General features: G+C 35.0%; 1 pseudogene; it reads left to right on the forward strand.

The window, feature by feature from the left end:
• Positions 1–1,562: 1,562 nt before the first annotated feature.
• LOC117417870 (DNA excision repair protein ERCC-6-like) lies at positions 1,563–24,946 on the forward strand (annotated as a pseudogene).
• Positions 24,947–25,522: the final 576 nt, after the last annotated feature.

A 25,522-nucleotide genomic window follows, 5' to 3' on the forward strand; every position in this document is an offset into this window, starting at 1 on the left:
TCATATCAACAGTGGTAGCAATAGGCAACAAAGGTCTACTGGACCATGTGTGTTATAGAGTGTAAGCCGCTGGGCAGTCTGTCGGTCTCATATTGTTGTTGAGGTTTTTTTTTGTTTGTTTTTTTTTGCACAATACCTAAATTAAAAATGTATTCATTAAGTCATTTTTGTGTGTTTGTTATTGAAAAACAACAACAACAACAACAAAACAGTGCTGCACTGATAACATGCATGACACTAATACTCCAGCTCAGTAGGTGGCGCTAACAGGAATTCGTATTGCAGTGGTGAAGCTACTCATTCCTCTATGTTTTCTCACAGTCTCGTTAAGGTCCATTGTCAGCTGGCTGTGATAAATAACAACACAAGATGTGAAGTTCACGTTAAGGGTTGCGTCGGTGAAATGTATATATTTGAGTGAATATGCTTCAGTTTGTATGAAATCAAAAACAAAAAGTGTTTGGAGTAGCCAGAAATGTAATTTGTAACTTTTGCAGAACTAGTGCGATTTATAGAACTGATGTTTTGTCGATTGTAGGTATATGTGGTGAAGTGGTAGATATTCAGAATGTGAAGACACTACAAATGTATATAACGTTAAGGGTCTTTATTTATTTATTTATTTTTTAAAACGAACACATCAGTTGGACTAAGTAAACCAACACTGGACTGTATTATCAACAGTCGTCAATGTTTGTCAATTAGTGAAACCCTTCTTGTGTAAATCTGTTTTAATTGGATGATACAAACTTGTCGTGTCACATCATTATGGAGCAGTTCTGAATACTGTCGTCCATAGTTTTTACAATACAGAGCCGACGCTACTGTGAGAGACATGAATATTGAACTCGAAATCACAGTCACTCCCCCTGTCCTCTCCAACGTATTGGTGGTGCTATAACATATTCTACATAAAATAAGTAATAATACATCTACGAGGGAAACGGTGAACCTTGGACAAATAAGTTTTGAATGCTGCCTTGTGGCAGTGGAAAGACGAGGGAGCTCTGAAGAAACCCAATCCAGCAAAAAATGTGCAATATATAATTTTACCAACTACTGTAACCATATGTGTAACAAAACTAATGGTTATATGAAATTCCTATGTATAATCATATCATGTGGAGTAGTGGTTAGGGCTCTGGACTCTTGACCGGAGGGTTGTGGGTTCAATCCCCAGTGGGGGACACTGCTGTTGTACCCTTGAGTAAGGTACTTTACCTAGATTGCTCCAGTAAAAACCCAACTGTATAAATGGGTAATTGTATGTAAAAATAATGTGATATCTGTATAATGTGAAATAATGTATAATGTGATATCTTGTAACAATTGTAAGTCGCCCTGGATAAGGGCGTCTGCTAAGAAATAAATAATAATAATAATAATAAATGCAGCAATTATATAATGCAGTGTGAACACTATAACAAAAACATTGTTTTTCTGTATGTTGCAGTGATCTCGATATGCCACTAGGTGGTACAGATGATCAAAACAGCTCAGAATTGTCAGACCCTAACAGTGCTACCAATTTAGGAGAGCCAGAGATAAAACAAGAAAATTGATACAATGGTGAAAGCCTGGACTGTTTCTTTCCAAGCACCAGTGGTGCTGAAAAGCCATCGTCTTCCTTTACTGAACCGGCAGGGGAGGTGTCAAAAAAGGCACAGTCCTCATTGCAGATTGACAGGCCGCAGATTCAGGCAGTGGAGAGAAGAGCCCAAGTTGTGGAGCTGCAAGCGCTTGGAGTTGACGTGTATGACCAGGATGTGTTTGAACAAGGAGTGCTCCAGCAGGTGGACAGAGCAATAAGTGAAGCAAACCATGCTGCCAAAAGAGCAGAAGCTGAAAAGGAGTATCAAGACATGTTAGATAAATTGAGGTACTGGTAAAGGGCATGTTTTAAAGCTGTCTTAGATTCTCAGAACTGCTCCGTTAAAAGAGTCTCACATAGTGTGTAAGTTCCTACCAGCATGGAATATGATCATCAAAGCTACATTTGTAATATTGTTGTATCTAATGGGGCTGTTCTGTGGCATGTAACGTAAGGGGCAATGTTTAATATTTATATTTAATCCGATTAAACGTGCACATCTGTTCAATTGTATAATCACTTTTTATAATAATAGGCTGGTTAATTTATTGAGTGTTGTACTGGCGCTGACTTCAAACACAGAGTGAACAAATGTATTTAATACTATATTGCACCATACGCCAAATGTTTTATTAATATGTTTAAAAAACAAGGCAGTTTGGATTAGCGAGAGTCTGCTGTATTGGGAAGTAAAACAGCTTTTTTTTTTTTTTTTTAAATCCCTCGCAGGTCATGTTCTGCCTTTTTAAAGCATGTCAAGAAGATTGTTGAACAGCTTGCTCCTCATGCTGCCACCGCAAAAATATCCATCGAAAAATTGAGTCAGAAATGACAGAAAGAAAACAAGGTAACAGTACTGTTTCTAACCACCTAAGCCGTATTTATTTTGTCTTGGATAAACCAGGGTAACTTCAGGAAATAAAAAAAGGAGGGTCATTCCATGCCAACTCAACCAGAAGAGACATTTCGTTGCCCGTCCATCTCAGATTTTCCTAGACAAATTCACCTGGGGGTTTTCTGACATGCTGAGTTCAGAAATGATTGTTTTTAAAAAGTCCTCAACAACCTGTGACCTTGCAAAGGTCAACCTAAAGTGAGAAAGGGACATTGACTAGAAAAATCACCCTGGATGCAATTTAGATGCCACCATGTGTAGAACCTCGTTCTACTCGTATTGAATAGGGCTTTTCAGAAATAAATACTAGGAGCACCCTACTCACTTCTGGCAAATTGCCAGACGAAGAGTAACTGACGAGTTTTATTTGAACTTCAGCGTAACCCTTTACCCTGTAGGGGATGTGGGTCCTAAAATGTAAGCATTTCTGTAATAACCTTAGGTACCAGTCTTTCAAATTCTGTGAAAAACATTTGGTTTCAAGTCCCACCTCTCGTCATTAAACCTCCTTCAAATTTGTATTTTTGCTATTTGTACCAAGTGTAGACCGTGGGGGAGTCCAGAAAATCACCCAAAGATATGTTTGGATAGATGTTGATGAGATCTGCAAGCATCAAGCAAAATGTTTGAAATTTAAAGCAGGAGTTAAGGAAGAGAAGCATTTGAACACCCCAAAAAAGCAAGTTCAAGGGAGACCATGGATCTGAGAGTGATGAGTCAGAGTATGTGCCAAGTGATGAGTTGTTTGACCCAGATGAACTAGAGAAGGAGGATGAGTTATATATTGATTATGATGAAGAATATGAACTGAAACAATATGCAGAAAAGAAGCCACTTACTGTAAAGAAACCAAAAGAAGAAAATGGTTCTGATTATTTTCCTAGCAGTTCAGACGATGAAGACCCCAAGAAAAAGAGCCGCATGAAAAGATGTACAGATGACGGGAATATTGAGTTGTATAAGCAAAGAATAAGCCATCTGTTTCTATAGAGACAGCTATGAAGTTTCCCAATAAAAGTAAGTTTACCTAAAAGTTATTTATAGAAAAATCATACAACATGGGCCCGATTTCTCTGCTGCAATATGTCTGCCAGTTCAGTCTTAAAAGACAAATAAGACCCTGATAATGCCATAAAAATAAATTTCAAAATCAGTGACTACAAGGACTGGCCCACATCAGAAACAATCATTTTTTATTTATTTATTTATTTATTTTTATTTTTATTTTTATGGTAGGCTAATTATCCTTCCAAAAATGTAAAACTTTTTTTTTTGTTAAGTGTTCAACAGAAATTAGTTAAATGTCAAATCTGTGTATGTGCTGCACATGCAAAGTATGACTTAATATTTGTAAATTGATATTGTGCACCTGTAACTTCAAAAACACTTAATCAAAAATATAAGATACAAATAAATCAGCTGTCCTAAGATTTCACAGACCTTGATTAGTGCTAATCTTGGACTAGCTAATGCTACTTCAGTTTCCTTTTTAGTGTGGGAATGTATTGAAAGCTGTTCATATTCCTGTGCCAGTTAACTGTATAAAAAGTATACAGTAAAATGGGAATATACGCTTACAATATTACACTTAAATGGGGTAAATTTAACGATGTAGTATTGATAATGGTTTTGGATTTTGGGATATAATACACTAAGGTGGTATATACACAAGTGAGACTATTACTTGCTGTGGTTTTAGTCTTCTTCAGGATCAAATAAACTGATCAGTTTTAAAAGCCTATTTATTAGTTAACCCCCATTGGTTCTTATACTGTATTTGAGAAAGACTTTAGATTAATTGTGCTCCCTTCAAATACCTGTGTAAGTGCCTTTATTGTTTTCAAACCCTAGCATATGGTAGACTGACTTAGATTTAAATACTAGTGTTTTTCTTTCACCTAGAAGCCTAAAGATAATGGAGAATGGTGGCTTTTTAAAATGACAAGACTGGGACATAAATAAAGACAGATTTTTTCACTCTCCACTCACACCTTTCATTGGATGCTCAAGTGGATAATTGTCTGTATCAATCTTAATTTGCTTTATGACGCTACTGCCACTAACTGCCATATCCCTGCTGCTAGAGTGTATCAATTAAAGTCAGCCTGAGATCCCATAAAAAGGAAGATAACGAAAGCAGAACACAGTGTTTCTCAATTTAGTAAATTAGTCTAATTAGCGAGGGATTATTCTTTGTATTAAGTGGAAAATACATATTGCCTTAAAAATACAAACTATATTAAAACACAGTATGAAGCCATGAGAATATATAGTGTGTGTTTGTGTATATATATATATATAGATTATATATATATATATATATATATATATATATATATATATATAAATATATATATATATATATAAATATATATATATATATATATATATATATAAATAAATATATATATATATATATATATATATATATATATATATATATATATATATATATATATATATATATACACACACACACACACACTATATATTCTCCGCTCCGCCTGCACTAGAAGACTAGCTCTACCTCCGCTATGCTCCCCTGCCTCTAGAGCCCGCTCCTTCTCCACCCTTGCTCCGCAGTGGTGGAATGACCTTCCTACAGATGTCAGGACTGCCCAGTCCCTGACCACATTCCGGCGCCTCCTTAAGACTCACCTCTTCAAAGAGCACCTGTAGAACTCCTCTGTTTGTATCCTGGGACACAATCACCCTTCATGTAAATGTGCTTTATTTTGCTCTTATCTGCCCCCTATTTTTCTGCATTTAATCCTGTACTTCAGAATACTGTAATCTGCCAAGTGTTTAACCTGTAGTACTTTGTATTTAATCACATCCTGATGTAACTATCACTATTTAATCATATCCTGATGTAACTATCACTATTATCTGCTGTATTATTGAATTGTGGTTTGTCACACTTGTACTTTGCTTGAACAAAAGTTATTGTATTTCTTGCTCTTATTGTATTACTTGTATTGTAACACTTGAAATATATTTGCTTACGATTGTAAGTCGCCCTGGATAAGGGCGTCTGCTAAGAAATAAATAATAATAATAATAATATAGTGTGTATATACAAATATATACAAATTTAGATCTGATAGTTCTGATTGCTAGGCTTCATATGTGTGTTCTACATTACATTCTTCTACAGAAATGCAGATTAAATACTTACAGATCCATAATCTGTCATTTGGGATATATGTAATGTTAGTTTTAATAAGATTGCTCAAGAAGATAGAGCAGACAAAAACATTTGACAGGAACAATGACTTGCTGAATATTTACTCCCCTCAGAATAGCAGAGATCCAAGTGGTATTGAACATGGTCTATTTCTGTCCTGGTCACTCACTAGTAGAAGAATGGTTAGAAAGCTTCTGTGAATGCAAAAATGAAACCTTTGTCTTTTTGATGTGGTTTTTTGTAGTTTTACTTTTAACTTTTTCAGCACTAAGCAACTTTGCAAAAAGTTAACCTTGCCGTAACTAATTCAATTGTTTCATAAAGAATTATGAGTGAAACAAAAACAAAGCAACATGTCTTTGGTGACAAAGTAAAATGCAGATTTCTGGTCAAGCCTGGATGCTCTTCGTTTCCCTGGCTATGGTGACGTCCACATTCACACTTCATTATATTATTCAGCAGGAGGTGGAAGCGGCAGAGATTCAGAGAAAGTGGAGCATCGAGTGGCAGGTGAAGAAGACTGAAGACAGTGATGCAGAGTTTGATGAAGGCTTCAAAGTGCCTGGATTCCTCTGGAAAAAAGCTCTTTAAGTAGGTATTGGGTTCAGAATTTAAAACTTTATAGTTTAATTATATTATTTTCTTTGGTTTACTAAAAACATTCACCCACACCCCAACCTAATACTGGTTGCTGGGTTGCTGAGTTCAGGTTTAAATCCTAACTCTTGTTGGCTGACCTGAGACACATGTGAACCATTCCAATGTGATTGGAAACTTAACATTTGAACATTAACACTGAGCTGAGAGAACCACTACCTTCTTTTTGATATTTTATACAAAATCACAAGAGGTATTAATATTATTATTTTTATTTTATTTGTTTGTTTTTTGTAAACTGTGTTCCAAGACATTCAGAAATTCCATAGAAACAGCACTGTAGACAAATTAACTACCTTCACTTTTATTAGTAATACTGGCGACTGCAAAAAAATGTAGAAAACAATTGTGCAGTAAATTAGACTACATGTTAAAAATAATATATATATGTATAATACATATTTCAGTACAAGAGCACAGAGAATGTACCAGAGGGCTGGAGTGTTAGCTAGTGCTCTAGGGCCCATATAATCTCAAACCTCCCTACTTAGGTCCTTTAAGATTAAATTGAGATATAAATATGATAGGCATTGATAACACTTTTTTTTCTTTTTTTTAACATCCAAATTGTATAAACAACAAGTTATATTTACATACTTGATTGTGAAACATACATGATATGATAGAATTAAATACATGTATTGAACTGTAGCTGTTATATTAATTAAAAATATATACAAATCAAGCTCTTGTGATTAGTACTGTCAAAGCACATCAAATATACATGACTGTGCAGTGCCTGTCTCTATAATAGACATACAGCCTTTTACCCTTACAGTTCTATATTGAGTCAACACTAGATAATTACGGGATGATTAATTTATCATTGTTCCTGTTGTATTCTGCTTTGTAAAACATGTGTATTTTATTGTTTACAGGTACCAACAGACAGGTGTTAGGTGGCTGTGGGAATTGCACTGCCAGCAGGCAGGAGGAATTCTTGGAGACGAGATGGAATTGGGCAAGACCATCGAGATAATTGCCTTCCTGGCAGGCCTGAGCTACAGCAAGATTACGACGCGTGGATCGAATTACAGGCAAGAGCCCCCCTCTGCAGACTGTCAGTCTGGAGCTCAATTAATATTTCATCAGCTGTATTGCTAGTGGAGGAGGTCCCTGTGAATTATTAAAGACATTTCAATTACAATATTCCTTTAATTCTTTTAGTGGTGACATCAAAAGAAAATATTGACGAGATGGTGGAGCTGTAGGGCAGGGGAAATTAAACATGTAACACATTTAATGAATTCCAAACATTAGTGCTTCGTTTCTAAGATGAGCCAGGCCTAGATGTTTTTGGGTCAATACAGTGTCTACAGTTGCCTTCCACAAATGGATTGTTTACAAACTCAATTATAGCTTTCTATCAATAGTTTACACAATGTGGAATTCTAAATTGCTTGTAATACTGTTAGCGTCATTTATTATATCTTGTATTAACGTATTTGTTTTGGCGAGACACTAGGTGAGCATTTTATAGTAGCCACATACTCAAAAAAAAATAATTGCCTTTTGCTATTACTGACTGTAAAAATGGATTTGATGTGCTTTTGATCCAGGTTGAAATATAGACAGAGTTCATCTGTATTGCGTTTTAGGGAGTTCAGAAAGATTGATTTGTATTATGCATTCAGCTTTAAAGTGACTACTGTACATTTCAATCTTGCAGTTGTATTTTCTACCAAAGTATCATACTTGTATCTTCCAAACAAAACTTATTTTGTGACTTTATGCTTTTTGTCATTGTCATATGATAACAACAATTCCTGAAGACTGTAACTTTGCAGTTGGAATGTGACATTTGAGTAGAGTACTGAATAGATAGATGAATGCTATGAAAGGAAGTCAAAACATTGCATCAGGGCTATATAATTATTTTAATATACCAGTAATTCCAGGCAACATTTGCAAGTTCCAGTGATTGATTAGAATACATTATCTTCCTTAAAATTCAATCTGAATGTCTAGCCACAGTGATGCACCAGTGGGTTAGAGACTTTCATACATGGTGGCCTCCATTTAGAGTGGCTGTCCTCCATGATACTGGCTCTTTCACTAGTAAAAAGGTTGGTAATCTGCTTGTATTATCAAGTTCAAACACTCATTTACAGTTTAAAAACATTTCCAATTATATATGAGCCATTTCGAAAATGATATCCCAAAAAATGTTTGTCATTTTGGGACAGATAATGAAAGTAAAACCACAAAAAACACTTGCTGTAAAAAATGCAACAGCTACAGTGTCACACCCATCCCTATGGGCGTGATGAGCAGCAGCCATCTGCTAACAGAGTTCTCAAGATGTAGGTACATTATTAACAACCACAAAAAATAAAACACAACATGCACGTAAAAACCACAACATTAATCACTTAAAAAGGGTATAGTGTGATTGCAATCAATTAAAATGTAAAGCGAGATTTCTCTAGACTTAATTTTCTAGCTTTGAATGCATTTTTTAATTTTCAAATAAATTGTTTAATCTCTATCTAAAATGAATGAAGACTTAGATTACTAATACTGAAATAAAAAAAAGTTGTATCTGATTAAGCACTCTGTGATGTAAGTGATACAATGACTGGAGTAGAAAGAGTAGTAACTGTATTGAGAAGTATGCTAATAGCATCCTGTAGTATTATTAACTTCACTGTCTGTATTAGCATCCTGAATATCTTATTCGTGTGACCACATTAATGTACTAGTTTGCTCCAAATTAAATTACTGGGTTGTTTACTGGGGTAATCAATACAATTGTCTAAATTACTGTCAACCTTTCAACCAGATAAGCCTTTAAGCGCAATGTAAAGTAAGCATTTTTTTTTTTTAAATTATGTTTCAATTGCAGTTAATGTATTAATTTGCCAACCATTCATGCTTTTGTCATTACATTTATAATAAGCCTACATAGGTAATCAGGGGTGCCTAATAGTAGTAGTAGTAGTAATAAAATTTACACCCAACAGAATGTAAGTTGGTGTCAGGAACTGAACATTAACCGTTATTAACAGTTCTGATGTCATATATTATCATTCAGTTGCATCATATTGAAAACTTACTAGACTGATAAGTTTATAGAAAAATATATATGTAATAATATGGTCATATTATAACATCAGTTGTAGCAGAGTTGTTCATGTACTGTTAAAGGTTTTAGATATTTATATTATTTTTATTTTTATACTGGAATTCTCTTTCAAGGCTGTATGTGGTACAGTAAACGTAATCTTAGAACATGTATCTGAAATGGTAATTAACATCTTGGGCACGGAAAGGGCATTAAATAGTGCAAACGCAATGATTGAATATTTCTGAAATTTGCTGTTAAGACCTTATTGCTTGTGTGTCTTTTTCCTTGTTGTCAGCACAAATCCTCATTTATTAAAGATTTAGCTTGAAGGAAGTTTTAATTAATTACAGGTTCAGTAATTCCTGACTGGGAGGCTCCCATGCTGTGTTTACTCTGAGTGCCCATCATGAGCCTCAGTTTCACTTGTGTTCTCACTGCTACCTGACACTGTGATTTATGGCTGTTATTTTCCACCAGTCCACTGTTTGCCCTCTAGGAGGGATTGGTCTCAAGAGCCTCAGTAATATCTGCAGCACTTTCGAAAAACGTCTTTTAATGACAGCAGCACAGCATTCAGCAAGTCAGGCTAATAGAAGATGTACCCTATTAATTGCAAAAAAAAAAAAAAAAAACTTGGAGAGGTTACATATTTTACAAGCTTTTAATTTGAAGTCACCAGAGATTATTTGTGTTAAGTGTACAGACAGAGATCTCTGTTGTATTTTGTGATGGACCATTACCAGGTATCTAGTACAGTACAGACAATGGCAGAGTGACATCAGTTAACCTTTAGGCTTCAGAGAATACCTCTCTAGAATGCTTTTCATTACTTGCAATGAAAACATACAAGGTAGAAAGCAGCTAATTAATGTTATCATTTTAAAATGGCAAAAACAGTTAATATTATAACAAAAATAGCATACAGTTTTAGCTATACTTTACTGATAACTTGGCAGAGCAGCTTCTTGTAGATAAACAGTTTTAGAAATTGTGATGATGTATCCGTTCCCTTGAATTATTGGAGACAAGATTTTTTAAAACTTTGCAGTTGACTGATGTTTTCTTTTTAAATGTGTAATAGAACTGTATCTTCATACAAATTATTCATTAGTCCTGTGTCATAGACCAACCTATGCATTTGTTATACGATTTCAAACTAAATGAGTCTTCTTATCCCCTGCAAGGGGCACATAACCCTGGAAGTGCCTGCATATGTTATATCTTTAGAACAATTCATCCTATTTGATGAAACAGTATGGACATTCCTTAATATAGGTTGAGAGGGTTATCGAAATCTAGGTCTAGTTGATCTAGTGTTAGTATTACCAAATATATAAAAGTATACAAAAGTTACGCTTTTTACCTTTATTCTGTTGTGAGGTTGCCCTTTACCTGGTTTTGCAGTTTGACCAATACTGTTGTCTTTCAGGACAAACTTATGTGGCCTGCCACGGGATTCTCATCACCTCCTATTCCTACATTTGAATTATGCAAGATTACATTCAGAAATATGACTGGCACTATGTGATTCTAGACGAGGGGCGCAAAATACGTAACCCATATGCAGGCGTAACAGTTGCATGTAAACAGGTAAGGGTTTTTCCACTGTCATTGTTTTTTAAAACCAAACTCTTTAAATATGTACCAATACTGAATCAATCAATCAATATTTATTTTATGTAGCGCCTTTTATAGTGGACCACCATTACAAAGTGCTTTACAAGATAGCGAGGAACAATGCATAATACATTGAAATACAGGGAATAGTACATTAAATACAAACAGTAAAAAACAATGCAAATACATTAAATACAGGCATAATACATTAAATACAAGGCAAGGATATGAATTCTAAACATTGTGGATGCATGTGTCATGCAGAATCATATGAATAAGATGTAGTGAAAAACCAGAAATAGCAATTTAGACAACAGCGAATAACAGATATCAGGCTTGAAGAGCATTAAAAGCAAGAGAGAACAGGTGGGTCTTGATTTGAAGCGAGCGACTGTGGGAGCACTAAAGCTGGGAGAGTTGGGGCCATGAAGGTAAAACAACATCAGAAACAAAGAACAATGATTATAGCAGTGGATATAAAGAATAAATACATTGATTACTATAGGGCAGGATACCTGTAAGCAATCTATTTCTCTTACTAGGTTTTGATGAGGATGGAAGTCTTGTCTTAATGAAGAGAAAGATCCAGCCTAACACCAGTCACTGAGTAATAAGCAATCAATAGGGTTAAGCTCACTTACACATCCTGTGTCAGCTTACTACCTGACATTACTTCAGTCACTTAAAAAGTTTTACAGGTTTTAAATCACCTAACACCACAATGACCATTGCTTCAAATAACCGCCAGCTTTCCAGAGTATGACCTGTAATCCTTTTTTTGTCTTTCTTTGCAGTTCCGCACACCACATTGCTTCATTCTGTCTGGTTCTCCAATGCAGAATAATTTGAAAGAAATCTGGCCCCTGTTTGACTTTTTTTTCTAGGAAAGTTAGGAATGCTTCCTATCTTTATGGAGCACCTTTCAGTCCCTATTACTATGGGAGGATATTCAAATGCATTGCCAGTTCAGGTATGGCAGAAATGCAAAAAAGTGTCCAAATAGCATTCTGTTCAAAGTTTAGATTGTGATATCTTTTGTTACCTGTTGTGACTAAAGTTTATTATTTATGTTTTTCCTGGAGTTTATAATTTTTCTCACATGAGGTGCAATCATTCAGCCTTTACATCAAGTGCAACAGTAGCACAAAGTATAATTCAGGCAACAGCACAATAAAAGGATTAGCGCATTCACATTTATAAGTATTTGTAAACATGTTCTGTACACTAACCGCCGTAAACTAAGCTATAATTGATAAAATGGCATTCCCCATTTAGTAAGCAATACAGAATGCTCTAGAATAAACTGTTCAAGTAACAACCAAACAAACAAATAACAAGCTGAACAATGTATGTGTTGTACTTCTAGCAGTTGTGGATTCATGCTTTGCATTAGCAGTAAAACTGCTGATTCCATGAAAGTGGGCTCTCCTTAAACATTCACAGCTTTAACTCACACACGGCCACATAAAATGAATCCTTTAAAACATGGTTCTTGATTGTTAATGCCTATAATACATTAGCCTCTTAATTAATGTTGCGTGGTCCACGCCATGGCTAATAGTGATATTCAATTTGTAAGATCTTTTCACTATCTTGTGGAAATATGTTACTTTGAAGGTATTAAAGCTAAATGAAAGATACATCTCCTGACCCTCTTACCTTTATTGATGAAAATGAATGGCAGTAGTTAACAGCCCAGTGTGTTGGCTATTTACAACTAACAGATCAACAGTTCATTATGAACTGATAGCTAAACAAAGAAGCCTACTGACAGGTTGTTGCAACTATACTGCTAGCCGCTACAAAGGGTCTACTGTAAAAGTTGTGGGTGGTTACAAAAATATCTGCAGTTGAGGCTTATTTATATTTTATAATTATTCTTTTTTTGTTAATATAGTTATCACAATTAGACTGGAGTGGACCGTTGAAATAAGTCACATAACCGCCCTGATCAATTAACTGCCTCGCTAAATAAATAAATAGATATTAAAATGAGGCTACGAGAGCAATGGTATTGGCAGCAAGTGCAGCGTCCGTGATGGAAAGCGTTATAGCAATCAGCCTTTTGATGCCTTCCCCTTTGAGAGACGGGCTGTGTGCGTGTGTCAGTCAGCTGTGTGTTGCAGTGTCTTTTCAATACACCAGTTGAGAAAGTTTTGTGTTTTACTCTTTTTTTGTGCAATGTGTTTATATGATGGAGCGCATGGTTGCAGATATTGGCAGCATGTTGTTGTAGCTTTTAAATGCATTTTAATTAAACAAAGCAAGCTTCATAAACGCAATGCTTACCGGCTGTTTGTTTAAAATAGCCAAAGCAATATTCAAACCGAGCTGCTTATCGGCAGTTGGCAATATCAAGAAAGAGCGCAAAGTACTGTGACAGAGATATTAAGAAAGCAGAACCAGGGAAGCAGGGATGTCTAGAGTTAAGAAAGAAGCCATCAGTTGCAGGTTACTAAAGAACATAAGAACATAAGAAAGTTTACAAACGAGAGGAGGCCATTCAGCCCATCTTGCTCGTTTGGTTGTTAGTAGCTTATTGATCCCAGAATCTCATCAAGCAGCTTCTTGAAGGATCCCAGGGTGTCAGCTTCAACAACATTACTGGGGAGTTGGTTCCAGACCCTCACAATTCTCTGTGTAAAAAAGTGCCTCCTATTTTCTGTTCTGAATGCCCCTTTATCTAATCTCCATTTGTGACTCCTGGTCCTTACAGTTTTGTTTTGTATTTATTTTAAAAGCTTTGCGTGGAGATGGCTTATAGTAAACCACATAGCAACACTGTATTGTAGCCTAATTAATCTTGTTTACATTTGCTTACTTTTAAAGCAATGAATTTCCCAGTGTTTAAAGCACTTTGATTGTTGTTTTTGTTCACTAACCTATTTATGCATGTGTAAATGTAATTTTCTATAGGTGTTCGCAAATCCGACTTTTTCACATATCCGCCTATACCCCAGTCCACTGGGGGTCAGATATGCAACGTTGTACTGTACTGCCTTCTCAAAAGTGATGGAGGCTGAGCAAAAAGGACTTCAAAAAGGACTAATGCACTTGATGTATAGCTTTTGATATTAGTAATTATGTAGTAAATCTGGAAAATAATATGCAGGTACTGGGCTGTAAATGGAATAGTTTTATTTCTATCAATGGGTTCAAGAGTGCACTGAAACTATAGGTTTACTGTTCTGCTTTAAAGGGAATATGGATGTCCCTTTCTCTGCCAGTAATGAAAACCTTTACTAATTATTAATGTTATTAAATGGTTGTAAGTGGCTAGCTTCAGTCTATAGTGCTCATTTAGTATTCCTTCAGCAACAAATATGTCTTAGCTGTCTAATTTGAACTTCCACACTCCTTTTGAAGCTTTCATTACAAGTCTTTTATTTAATTTTTTTCCTGGCCTGTGGTCTTGACTAGACCGTATCTGAAAATACAATACTTTATTATATATTTCTGTCCAACTTTCTCTGTGTAAAAGCCTAATGGCATTGCTTATCCTGATAAACTACCATGGCAAAATTATCTTTTCGGACAGAGTCTGGTACCATCCTTTACCATTTCTATTTGGAAATGCTGTTTAACTTAGAAAATTAAATTTTTATTCATAGTTGAGGTAAATAAATTATTAAATTAATTAAGTAAATTTAGGTATCTTGATTTCATGTGCTCTATTTTATGTACGGTATCTGCTCTTTGTATTTTACATAAGATCTATTACTGTACCATATGTTCACTTAAGATCAAGATGACCTTTTATTGTCAATGATCACAAGCTTTTCCTCATGCTGCCTTTTGTAGTCTCAAGTGGGCATTAATCTTCCCTTGTTGTCTTGTATGTTACAGTGCTGCAGGCCTCCTATAGGTTTTCTTTTGATCTCTGGGCCCCTTGGATTACTAGTAAATGGCATTTGGCCTAACACAAGATTAGGCTAACGATACCGATAAAAGGGAGTTTGCCCTAAGGGACAACTAGCACTCTTATGAATCTTTAATGCCTTGATCTCCTTAAAAAAAAACTAAAAAACTTTACATTAAGGCAGTCATGTGGTGTTGATGTTTTTTTGTTTTTTTTTAATCGATTTACAGTAATTAGATTAATATATTAAAAACACCAGTGTTTATACTATCACACATGTCATCTGATATACTTTATTGCATTGTTTTTATAGGTGCAGACTGCATATAAATGTGCTTGTGTTCTACGAGATACCATAAACCCATATCTTCTTCAGAGAATGAAGGCAGATGTACAAAAATGAACAGGTGCGTTCTGTAGGTGAAACACAGCATTTAGTTTCATGCAGCTACTAACATCTTAAACTTTGGGGATAAACTGTACCAATTTTAAGATGTTATTTTATGTATTCTATTCATCCAAGTTTATACTACAGTCAAAGCTCTTTTTATCTGCAGTCCCCTTTCTCCAGAATACCATTCATAGTTTTTTATGCTTTTAATTTGCAGTATTTTAAATCTCCCTTTTGTGTGTATTGAGCCCAACTTGTACATATTTATTGTAGGTGCTCTTTTGTCGGTTAACAGATGCCCAGCACCAAGTTTACCTAAACTTCATTGATTTCAATGAAGTTGATAAGATCCTGAATGGAGACATGCAGGTAAGGTTTACTGCGTCCAGTATTTCCATGTCAGCCTTAGCATGAATTCTTGTCTCTGATTGGTTGGGTGGATAAAGACTATTTAAAAAAAAAAAAAAAAAAGGATCTGTTGAATTTGAAGAAATTTTATTTTGATATTTGTTACAAGAAATGGTTCCACATAACTGTTAATGTAGGTGATGAGGCCACGCGTTTGAACTGTACTGACACACAGAAGCTTCAGTATTAATAGTGTACATGCAGCAGTGCCCAGAATGTGTGTAAGAGCTAAGAAAGAAAAAAAGGGTGGTGACATGATGCATGTGTGTAATACCAAGCTGTGTGCTGGTTTGCATAGCTATCTTGACTAAATCTAAACATTCAGCAGCAAGGTGGTTAATAATTTGAAGACTAGAAGCTGTTGAGGAGATGGGCATTGCTTATGAAACTGTGTCATTGGGAAATAAAACTAAATACATGTTTACCTAATGTTAATGGTCTTTTAATACATTAATAAATCGCAGTGTAATTTTATCATTTAGCTGCTGGGGTTACATAATCCAAAGACGTCTTATAACCAGTCCCAGGCTTGTCCAGAATACATATGAAACGATTACATTAAACGCTTACCATATTTTTTTCTGGATTCTATCACGGTTGTTCTCTATTTTCACAGCAGTTCACATAATGCAAACAGAATAATAACAAATGGCATTTGAGGTGTTTGATGTATAATTAAGAAAAGTCCACTCACTGCTGTGACGTATAAAGCTTCATTATCAGTAATCGGCACATGTGAAATCTAAACAGTTTGAGTTCTCCCACTCACTCCTGGCTTTAATGGGAACAGAGAGTATGTGCGTATTCTTCGCTGTGGCTGACGTATATGCAGAGGTGGAAGCCCTCCTTCATTTCTGTAAACCGGCAGTAGTAACATCTTTTCACAGTGATGGGCCTTCTTAAAGCCTTTGTATAAGAATTTAGAATTTGTAGTTTTATTGAATTTAATTGCAAAATTATTATAATGGGATGGTATTTTTTACCTTAAGTAATGATATTCTGGGTACAATTCTGTAAGTTCACGAATCTCTAATATGAAACAGAAAGTGCCCACCTGCTCTTGCCACATACAGCCTGCTTTTTCCAATTACCAGCAGCAGTGTCTTTAATTATTCATTTATTTAACCAAAACGTTTCAAACCAGGTCATCCAATATGCACACCATAATATGTTGACATTTGAAAGGAGGAGCTAGAGCAAAATTAATGACAAAGAAGTGCATTTTTTCCAGTTCGAATTCCTCTGTATTTATTCACAATGGACAGTTATGACAAATATAGATAATTATTATTTCTTTATTTGGCAGACGCCTTTATCAAATGTGACTTACAAGCTTTACAGGGCAATACAAGGTACAGTGCAAAAACAGTATTTAAATACAGTGTAGTTTACAGTAAGCGCAAATACTACTAGAATACAATATGAGATAACAACTTACGATGACATGATAGTAGTGCAAGGATAGTGCATCAGCTGAGCGTCCAGTAACACAGGGCTTAGGTCAGACAAGGCATGAAACATGCATTTTAAAAGTTAATTGAAAGATGCTATCTTTTTGGATTACATACTTTTGAAAGAATAAGGTTGTTCAATGGATTGTAATGCATATTTACTATAAGCAATCAGACATGCACTGAAATAAACAATTAATCATATATTTCAAAATGGCTCATCTTGCAGAGGTCACAAGGGATAGATGTTTACATTTCACAAACCTCAGTGAAGGCTAAATCACATTAAGAGAAATATTTAATGTTGTCTGCTTTCCTTTTTTTTCTAGCACACTTTAAATTAACTACACCTTTTTTCACTTCCATATTTTAGGCCAAATCAATACACTATACTGGTTACCTAACTGCCCTTAGCCAGTTTATCTATTTTTATATATATTAAACATTCATTATAGAAACATGTATCTTATAAAGGGGGTCTTGCATACGACGACTGTCAGGACCCAGCTGTCATTGTTCAATATAAATGGGATTTGTCTTTAGAGTGGATCTGAACCTACCCTGTTCCTGTTGCTAGTTCTCTTTGTACATGTAATATTAATGGCACCTAATCCGATAATTCCTACCCAATCCAGTTAACAATGTTTGGTTTGAAACCATCGCCTCAACCAGATGCTGGACATCCTGGAGGTATTTGTCAGAGAAAACGGCTACTCTTACCGCAAAATGGATGGGACCACAACAATAGCTTCAAGGCAGCCTCTCAAGACAGTACAACGAAGTGAGACGAAATTGCATTGAAGTCACTTGAATATATCCGTATGGTTTATTTTTAGATTGCATTCACAAAATGTTTTTGCTAAATAGTAAATTGGGCTTGGGAACATAAAACAATACGCCTTTTCCTGCTGCTTAACGGTTCTGCTGGGTGAAATTGCGATAAGTCAAGAAGTACAGGTGCCGACCATTTATGCTAATTAGTATAGGCAAAGATTAGTTGCAAAAAGAGCTATCATTTCCTGTCATTCATTTTATTCATTTTTTTTCAGACAAATCTTTAAGCAGTTCCTCACAAACCGAGTTCTTAAGGACCCAAAGCAACAGCGTTTTTCAAGTCCAATGACATTTATGAGCTTTTCATGCTGAGCAGTCCTGATGGCTCCCAGGGAAGTGAAACTAGTGCCACCTTTGAAGTGTGATGAAATCATTAGACATTTATTACCTTCCAATCAAAATACTGTGTAGTTTCTTACTTTTGAATGAATATATTTGTCATGCTTCTCATGTCTGTCTTTAACTTATGCAGGCACTGGGTCAACAGTCGAGGTACCAAAGAGGCTACAAAAAGCTAAGATAACGAAGCCATCAACACCAAGCAGAAACTTGCTTAAGCAAAATACACGCACAAGTCAACACGCAATAAAAGAAAACCTGGAAGTGTCTTTGTCTGACAAAACTGAAAATGTTGGTGCTAATGGTTCTAAAGTGACTATGTCAGAACATGAAAATATGACAATTGCTAATGACAATGGCAGCTACAATGACAGTTTTAAAGAGGAAACAACTTCAGTTATTGAACAGGCTTTGGCTTCTTGTGATAACTGTGGACAGCCTGCTGATGTGTCATCAAGTAATGTACAGAACACAATAAAACTGCAAAGTGACCCAGACAAAAACAGTCCTCAGAAACAGAAAAAGAAGCACTGTGCAGCTGAAGGAGGAAAACAGCTTTCAGTGGCAGCTGCGCACAAGCACAGAAAATATAAGTGTTCAGAAGATACCAGATTTGAAGGGCACCGAATACCACATTTAGTTAAAAAAAAGAAGGCACAAAACTTTTTGTAAAGTCAGGTAAGTGATTAAACAGCATTGGTTAAAAACACAGTCACTACAGTTAATAGTAAACTAATAATAATGTAGTGTTGAAAATACATATACATGTGTGGAGAATGAGTCAGTGAAGGAAAAATACAACTCAGATTGAAGTAACATTATTGTCAGGTGTATACAATTGTTAGTGGGGATCTTACTAACAAACTGTAATAATTACTTTCTGTACATAAAATTATGTATACACAGTGTGATAAAGCATGATTCCATCATGGAGGCCTCTAACCCAGACTATGTGTTAGTGGAAGCACAAGCTAATAGAGTGGCCAAAGAAGCTTTGAAAGCACTGACGGTCTCACGGCAGCGTTGCCTGGGAACATCTTCTGGCGTGCCAACATGGACTGCCAGCAACAGCCTACCGGGAACACCAGCTGGTGGAAAGTAAGATATTGGCAGAAGCACAGCTTCAGGGGGTGCAGTGCTGTCCTTTTTGGTTTACTTAAATAACACTGGGTATTTACATTTGATTTAAATATTCTTTTAAGTTTCCAGGGCTACCAAAGAAAGGCTACACTTATTTGAAAGTTCTCTCATTTGAAAAATCTTCAAAATCATGTAAAATAGACTACAGCTGCATCTTTAAATCTTAAAGGCTAAGATTCACATGTTTCTATTTCTTAAAGGGACATTAATATTTTTTTCTCATTTATTGCATTAGTTTAGTTCACAATTCTCACAAAGAAATAATGATCACACTGATGAATAATTGTGTCAAATCATTTATCTACTTCATTCAAGTTATTGTAACTACTGACTTTCAAATTAGTTGTCTCATAAAATACTTTTTTTTTTATGCTTACTGCAGTTGACAGTGGAGTTATCTATCCTAGTCCTGTTTACAGATCTGCAGTGTTTAATGAGTTAAAAAACAATCTTTGTTGTCTTACTTAGAAAGTGGTTTGCTCAGAAGAAAAACCCTATGTTGGCTACCCCAACTTTAGTTACCACAACCACTCCAGAGGAAAGGTACTGTGCAAGTGTCTTTTTAAATTACTATATTTGTGTTTATTGTTTATATTATGTAACTGTATATATTATTTGCTATTGTAATTATAACTTTTAATGTACTGTAGAGTTGTAAATGTTGAAATACTGTAGCCTGGAACTTGACAAGTTGTTCTTAGTTTGCATTAACAAATAAATACTACTAAATACAAGTGAATACAAAAATGAGAGCCAGGAACCACATTATCCTGTCCTAGACTATTGAAGACGAGGAGGATCAGAATATGCAGCAATCACTGATTCCAACTGATGAACTGATGAACTGCTGGTGGATTTGAGGAACTTTATTGCATTCCAGGCTGAGATGGATGGACAAGCTACAACTCAGGAAATACTGCAAGAGTTCAGTCCAAAGCTGTCTGCTTCCCAGGCAGAAGTTTTCCTGAGAATTGTTAAGAAACATATGTAACTTCCATAGGAATCCTGGTAAAGAGGGTGTTTGGAAACTTAAACCAGAATTCAGGTGACTTTTTTATGCAGCTTTTGTTTGTTTTTTTGTTTTGTTTTTTTTATTACAAATGTTTTACTGGCAAATATTTTGAAATATGAGCTGCTTATGCATATAAGATATATTTGGTCAAAAATAGCAAAAAGCAAATATATTTAAAGCTTATATTTGGTCAAAAAAAATGCCAGCTGTACTGTAGAGCAGTGGTTCTCAAACTTTGTCATAGTGAGCCTCCCTGAGCTATGAAAAAAATAACTGCACCTTCCCAGTTTACTAAAACAATATAACAAACTGAAAATCCTATATGTTGCAAAAAAAATGAATAAAAAGTAGAAGGGATTTGATCACTATAGAGCAGTATGAGTTTCAGAAGTATTCAAAAACAGTACAAACGGAAGTAGCTAAAATCTTTTTTTTTTGTCCTGTTAATTTTCTTATCTTAGTGGGTTTTAATGTAACTTTAAAATTGCTGCTTTTGTGTTATTATGTGTATACTGTTATTTAAATCTGTTATTTAAATGGTCTGACTGTGGCAGTCCTATGTGTGACATGCTATACAAATGTAGTGTGGTTTGTTCTTTTTTTCTGCTATGTACTGTGCAGTGCTTTGCGGTACTTTTGTATAAAAAGCGCTATATAAATGCAATACATAAATAAAGAAATAAAATCATTGCGCTTCCTGTGAAAAAAACACGCAACGTACGTGTGACGTTTCACAGTTGCTAAGGAACATTAGCATGTTAAACAAAAGCTTTTTGTGTTATTTTATTTTAGTTATTTTTAAATATAATACATTTTAAATATATAATAATTTGTAATTTTTTTCAAATCATCCAACCTCTCCAAAAAAAAAATAAAAGGACACACAGTTTGTGCCTCCCTTGACACCTTGCCACGCCTCCCCTGGGAGGCACGCCCCATAGTTTGAGAACCGCTGCTATAGAGGAACAGAATATATCTTGAGGGACTTCTATTAAAGCAACTACTTGATGCTCTTCGTGGTGCTGTTGGCTGTTGGCCAAGGAACAGTTCTTACCTTTGTCATTGAGAAAGTGCCACTCAGACAGTGATCAAGGCCAAAAGTCCCATCAGCTGTTGGTAGAATTAGTGGCATATTAAGATGAAAAAGAATACATTTAAAATGTGCTGAAAAGTAAACAATTTGTAATGTGTTTGGGGCAGTATTTATTGTGTTGTGGTCATATCATGAATCAAATGACATAAGCACACACTCATCCATTACATTCTCTTAGATCAGTCAGCACAATCAGTCCATGAAATGTGTATGGGTTGGAGATTTTTGAGAAGTGCATGGATAATGATCAGATCAGACTGGGCCCACGAGTAATCTGTTGTACAGGGGTTATGATGTTCACAGTAACAAGTTGTTTCTATACTGAGCATCAAAAGAAACTTATCACTTATATCTGAACATCAAAAGAAACTTCTCACTTATATTTGAATAAAATTCACTAGATGTGATTGAAACTCTGTTTTAGAGCAGGTGCAGTGACTTTTTATTGTGCTGATTAACAATTGACATCACGAAGATGCTGCAAAATGATCTGTCAATCTTGGGCAGGTGTTGTGACTCTTGGTCTCCCAGGTTTGAAATTGCTGGCTGTGAGCACGCAAGATGGCGAGCCACAGTACGCTGCCCTAGGAGGCGATTGCATGAAGGCGCTGCTCTCTTGACAGACATGGCATATTGTTTTTTTTTTCTGTGATTTTCTTTATTGCTTTTATTCAAGCTTGCAATTCAACAGCTGAAATCACTCCATATCCAGTGTCCAATCAACTGTCTCACTAATTAGGTGATTAAGTGCATATGCTTCAGTCATAGTCACTCAAGCATGTCATGGTCAAGGATGAATGATCGAGTGCTTAAAAAGAAACCAAAAACATTTTGTCAATGTCCATCATTTATATACCTTATTTTTTTTTTAAATAAATGTGTTATAATAGTGATAAGTTTCTTTTGATGCTCAGTATAGTTCAGCAGATCTAAATAAAGACTAGCTGAAGCAACACTACACTGTATTTTGCAGACAGGATCCTATGCACACATTAGGGGCTATTCAGTTTATCTAAACCGTGGCAGATGCTCATATTTTTACAGACAAAAATAAACTAAAGAGACAAATGTCCACTTGGGATTTCAACAGTGACTGTTTAGATCAGCTGCTGTTCAGATCAATTGCCCGTTGGTTGAAGATGCAAAACATATAGTACTTTCAAATGTGGGCACTAGGAACAAACAATAAACATCACCCATGCTAGTATCTGTGCCTGTGCCCCACTTACTGTATCATGGCTGTAAAAACAGTTCATATAAACAGGCAAACTATGATTAAAACCTTCCCAACCAACCTAATACAAAATAGGTTGTCTTCTGCAGGCAAATGTAAAAAGGGTATGTTTAAGCAATAAATACATTACTTATAAAATGCAATTAGTTAAACAAATTCCATCCCCATTGTGCATCTGTACCTAGATAGCTTTGAACCAGCTAAAACAAGAAAATTCATTGAAGTTTCTTTAAAAAATGTATTGTATTCTTATAACACAGATAATATTATCAGAGGATTTAAAACTGTGTTGCTGAGTACATACCTAGAAACAATTTGATAACTGGCAAATGTTCTACTTTGCATATCTGTAAAATTCAATTGAATGAATTTGTTCAAGACTGAGCAAACGTGTTTTATCTTTCTTAGCTTTTCATCAGGTGCATTTTCTCTTAACCATTCAATTCATTCTAATTTCAAAGTCAGATTTGAATATAATACTTGTTTCGCAAACGTTTTAAAATGTAGCAAAATAAAGTGACATTGGTCATATATATATATTTTTTTAATATTTCCCGTTAGTAAAAATCAATTAAACACCATTAAAATGGTTGCATTCATCTCGGATCACTATGTGGTTAGGGCTCTGGACTCTTGACCAGAGGGTCATTGGTTCAATACCCAGTGGGGGACACTGCTGCTGTACCCTTGAGCAAGGTACTAGATTGCTCCAGTAAAAACCCAACTGTATAAATGGGTCATTATATGTAAAAATAATGTGGTGTCTTGTAAAAATTGTAAGTTGCCCTGGATAAGGGTGTCTGCTAAGAAATAAATAATAATAATAATAATAATTCCTTTTGTATTCCCCCGCCCCCAGCAATAGAAGAGCTCAATTGAGAACTGGTACCTTATTAACAAGGCAATTACTAGCATGACAATTTTATACATTTCAAACGATTGGCATTTTAACTGAACTACCTTTAGCTTCCTGATGCTGTTACTTTCCATTATTAGGCAGTATTGGCAGCCAGGTTTGAAACAAACAGTAGTTTATCAAGTTAAGTATTTCTACAACAGTAACTGAAGCTGTTTAGTAATTAACTGTAATGTATTTCTGTTTTAATGTTGTTAAGAAAGCGACTTTAATTAAAGGTCAATCAACGTGCAAATTAAGTGTTGAAGGCGGCTAATACCACTTTAGCAATCGAAAGGACTGTAAATGAAATTTACACATACAACTAGTTGTCACCTTTTAGTGAATATTCCATTGTGTGATTTGGTTGTGAGTGACTGCAACTAAACAATGCAATGGTGCTTTTGCTGCATATTCCTTTAACAAGTACTACTTAGAAGTTATATTTGCATTGAGACGGTACAAATAATAAGCAGTATAAAGGCCTATGTTAAAAGGGGTCAAATACGTCACAAAGGTCAGTAACAGGCATTGACAACTTTAGCACTATCTGCAATCAATTTAATTATTAAATGGAACCAAATAAATCTCTGACCAGGATGTGAAGTCCTTAATCAATTGATTGATAAATACAACACATTGAAATGTTTTCCTATTTTTGGTGATCCGTGTTTTAATGGTGCAACACTGCACACTTTTTTTTTTTTTTAATTCATGACACAGATGTCAGTCGTCAAAAATAATTTGCTGTAGAGCATTATTTGAATATACAAATGTATTTTTTTTTATTTTCATATTATATAAATGTATTTTTATTTTCATATTATTGTATTAATTTTGAGTAGGCCTACTGTCTTTTATTCAATGCTATGGTTCCTTAAGTGACTATATCTGTATCTGCATTTGATGCAAAATGCTATCTTAATTACCTATATCCAGTAGTTTATTAATAACCTGTTTAACTGACAGAATAGAAGTGTAATACAGCTCTGCATGACTAACTATCTTTTAAAAAATATCCCTTTGGTTGGGAGGGCATTTTATTGTTCAAGTTATTTATTTTAAAAGTGTTCCTGATACTGTTCTTAGGAACCTTACTGAGTCAAAAGAACTTCCAAGTTTAAAGGCAAATTTATAGGAACTCCATGCATTAATGTATTGTGTATATTATTCAATTTGCTGTTCAACAGACTTATCAGGTAGTTGTGCAGGGATAAGTTGTGCACTGTTTTTCCCTTCATGTTCAACTCACAGCCAAATATGTTTAGTAAAGAAAAGTCGCCATCAAGCACTGGTGCCCAATGAGTGTTTTATTATTAAAACTTGGTATGACAACCTATGCATTTATCAAAGCTTCTAGAGAAATGCTACTTAGATTTCAACTTTGGTTATTTAAACGTTAATATTGTTTTGCCTTTGTAAAGTAGTATATAGATCACATTCTTTTGTCCTCATTTCATATAGCTTGGGATCTGTGTTAATCAACGTTAAAAAAAAAATACACATTCAAAAAACACATTTACGCGCAGTAGGGTTTTGGATTTGGATAGAAGTCAATATAAGACAGTAAAATGGGCCAAAAAGTAAACGTAATTTTAATAACATTACGTAGACATAAAGATAGGCTATCTGGAATGTAGACTAATTAGATACCTTTGAACCAGTATCGTTCTATTGTTGATTATTGACTACACCAGCAGTTTGTTATTTTACAAACCACGATCCCTTTATCTTTCTTTTCACAATTATTTTACTTTGTTTTATTAAAAATACAAACCGTTCCACTTTTAGAGGCAGGGTTCCAAGTTGTACCAATGAATGATTTGAATTAGATTACCTGGCCATACTCATC

Source organism: Acipenser ruthenus, chromosome 13 (assembly GCF_902713425.1).
Source record: "Acipenser ruthenus chromosome 13, fAciRut3.2 maternal haplotype, whole genome shotgun sequence".
Taxonomy (NCBI): Eukaryota; Metazoa; Chordata; class Actinopteri; order Acipenseriformes; family Acipenseridae; genus Acipenser; species Acipenser ruthenus.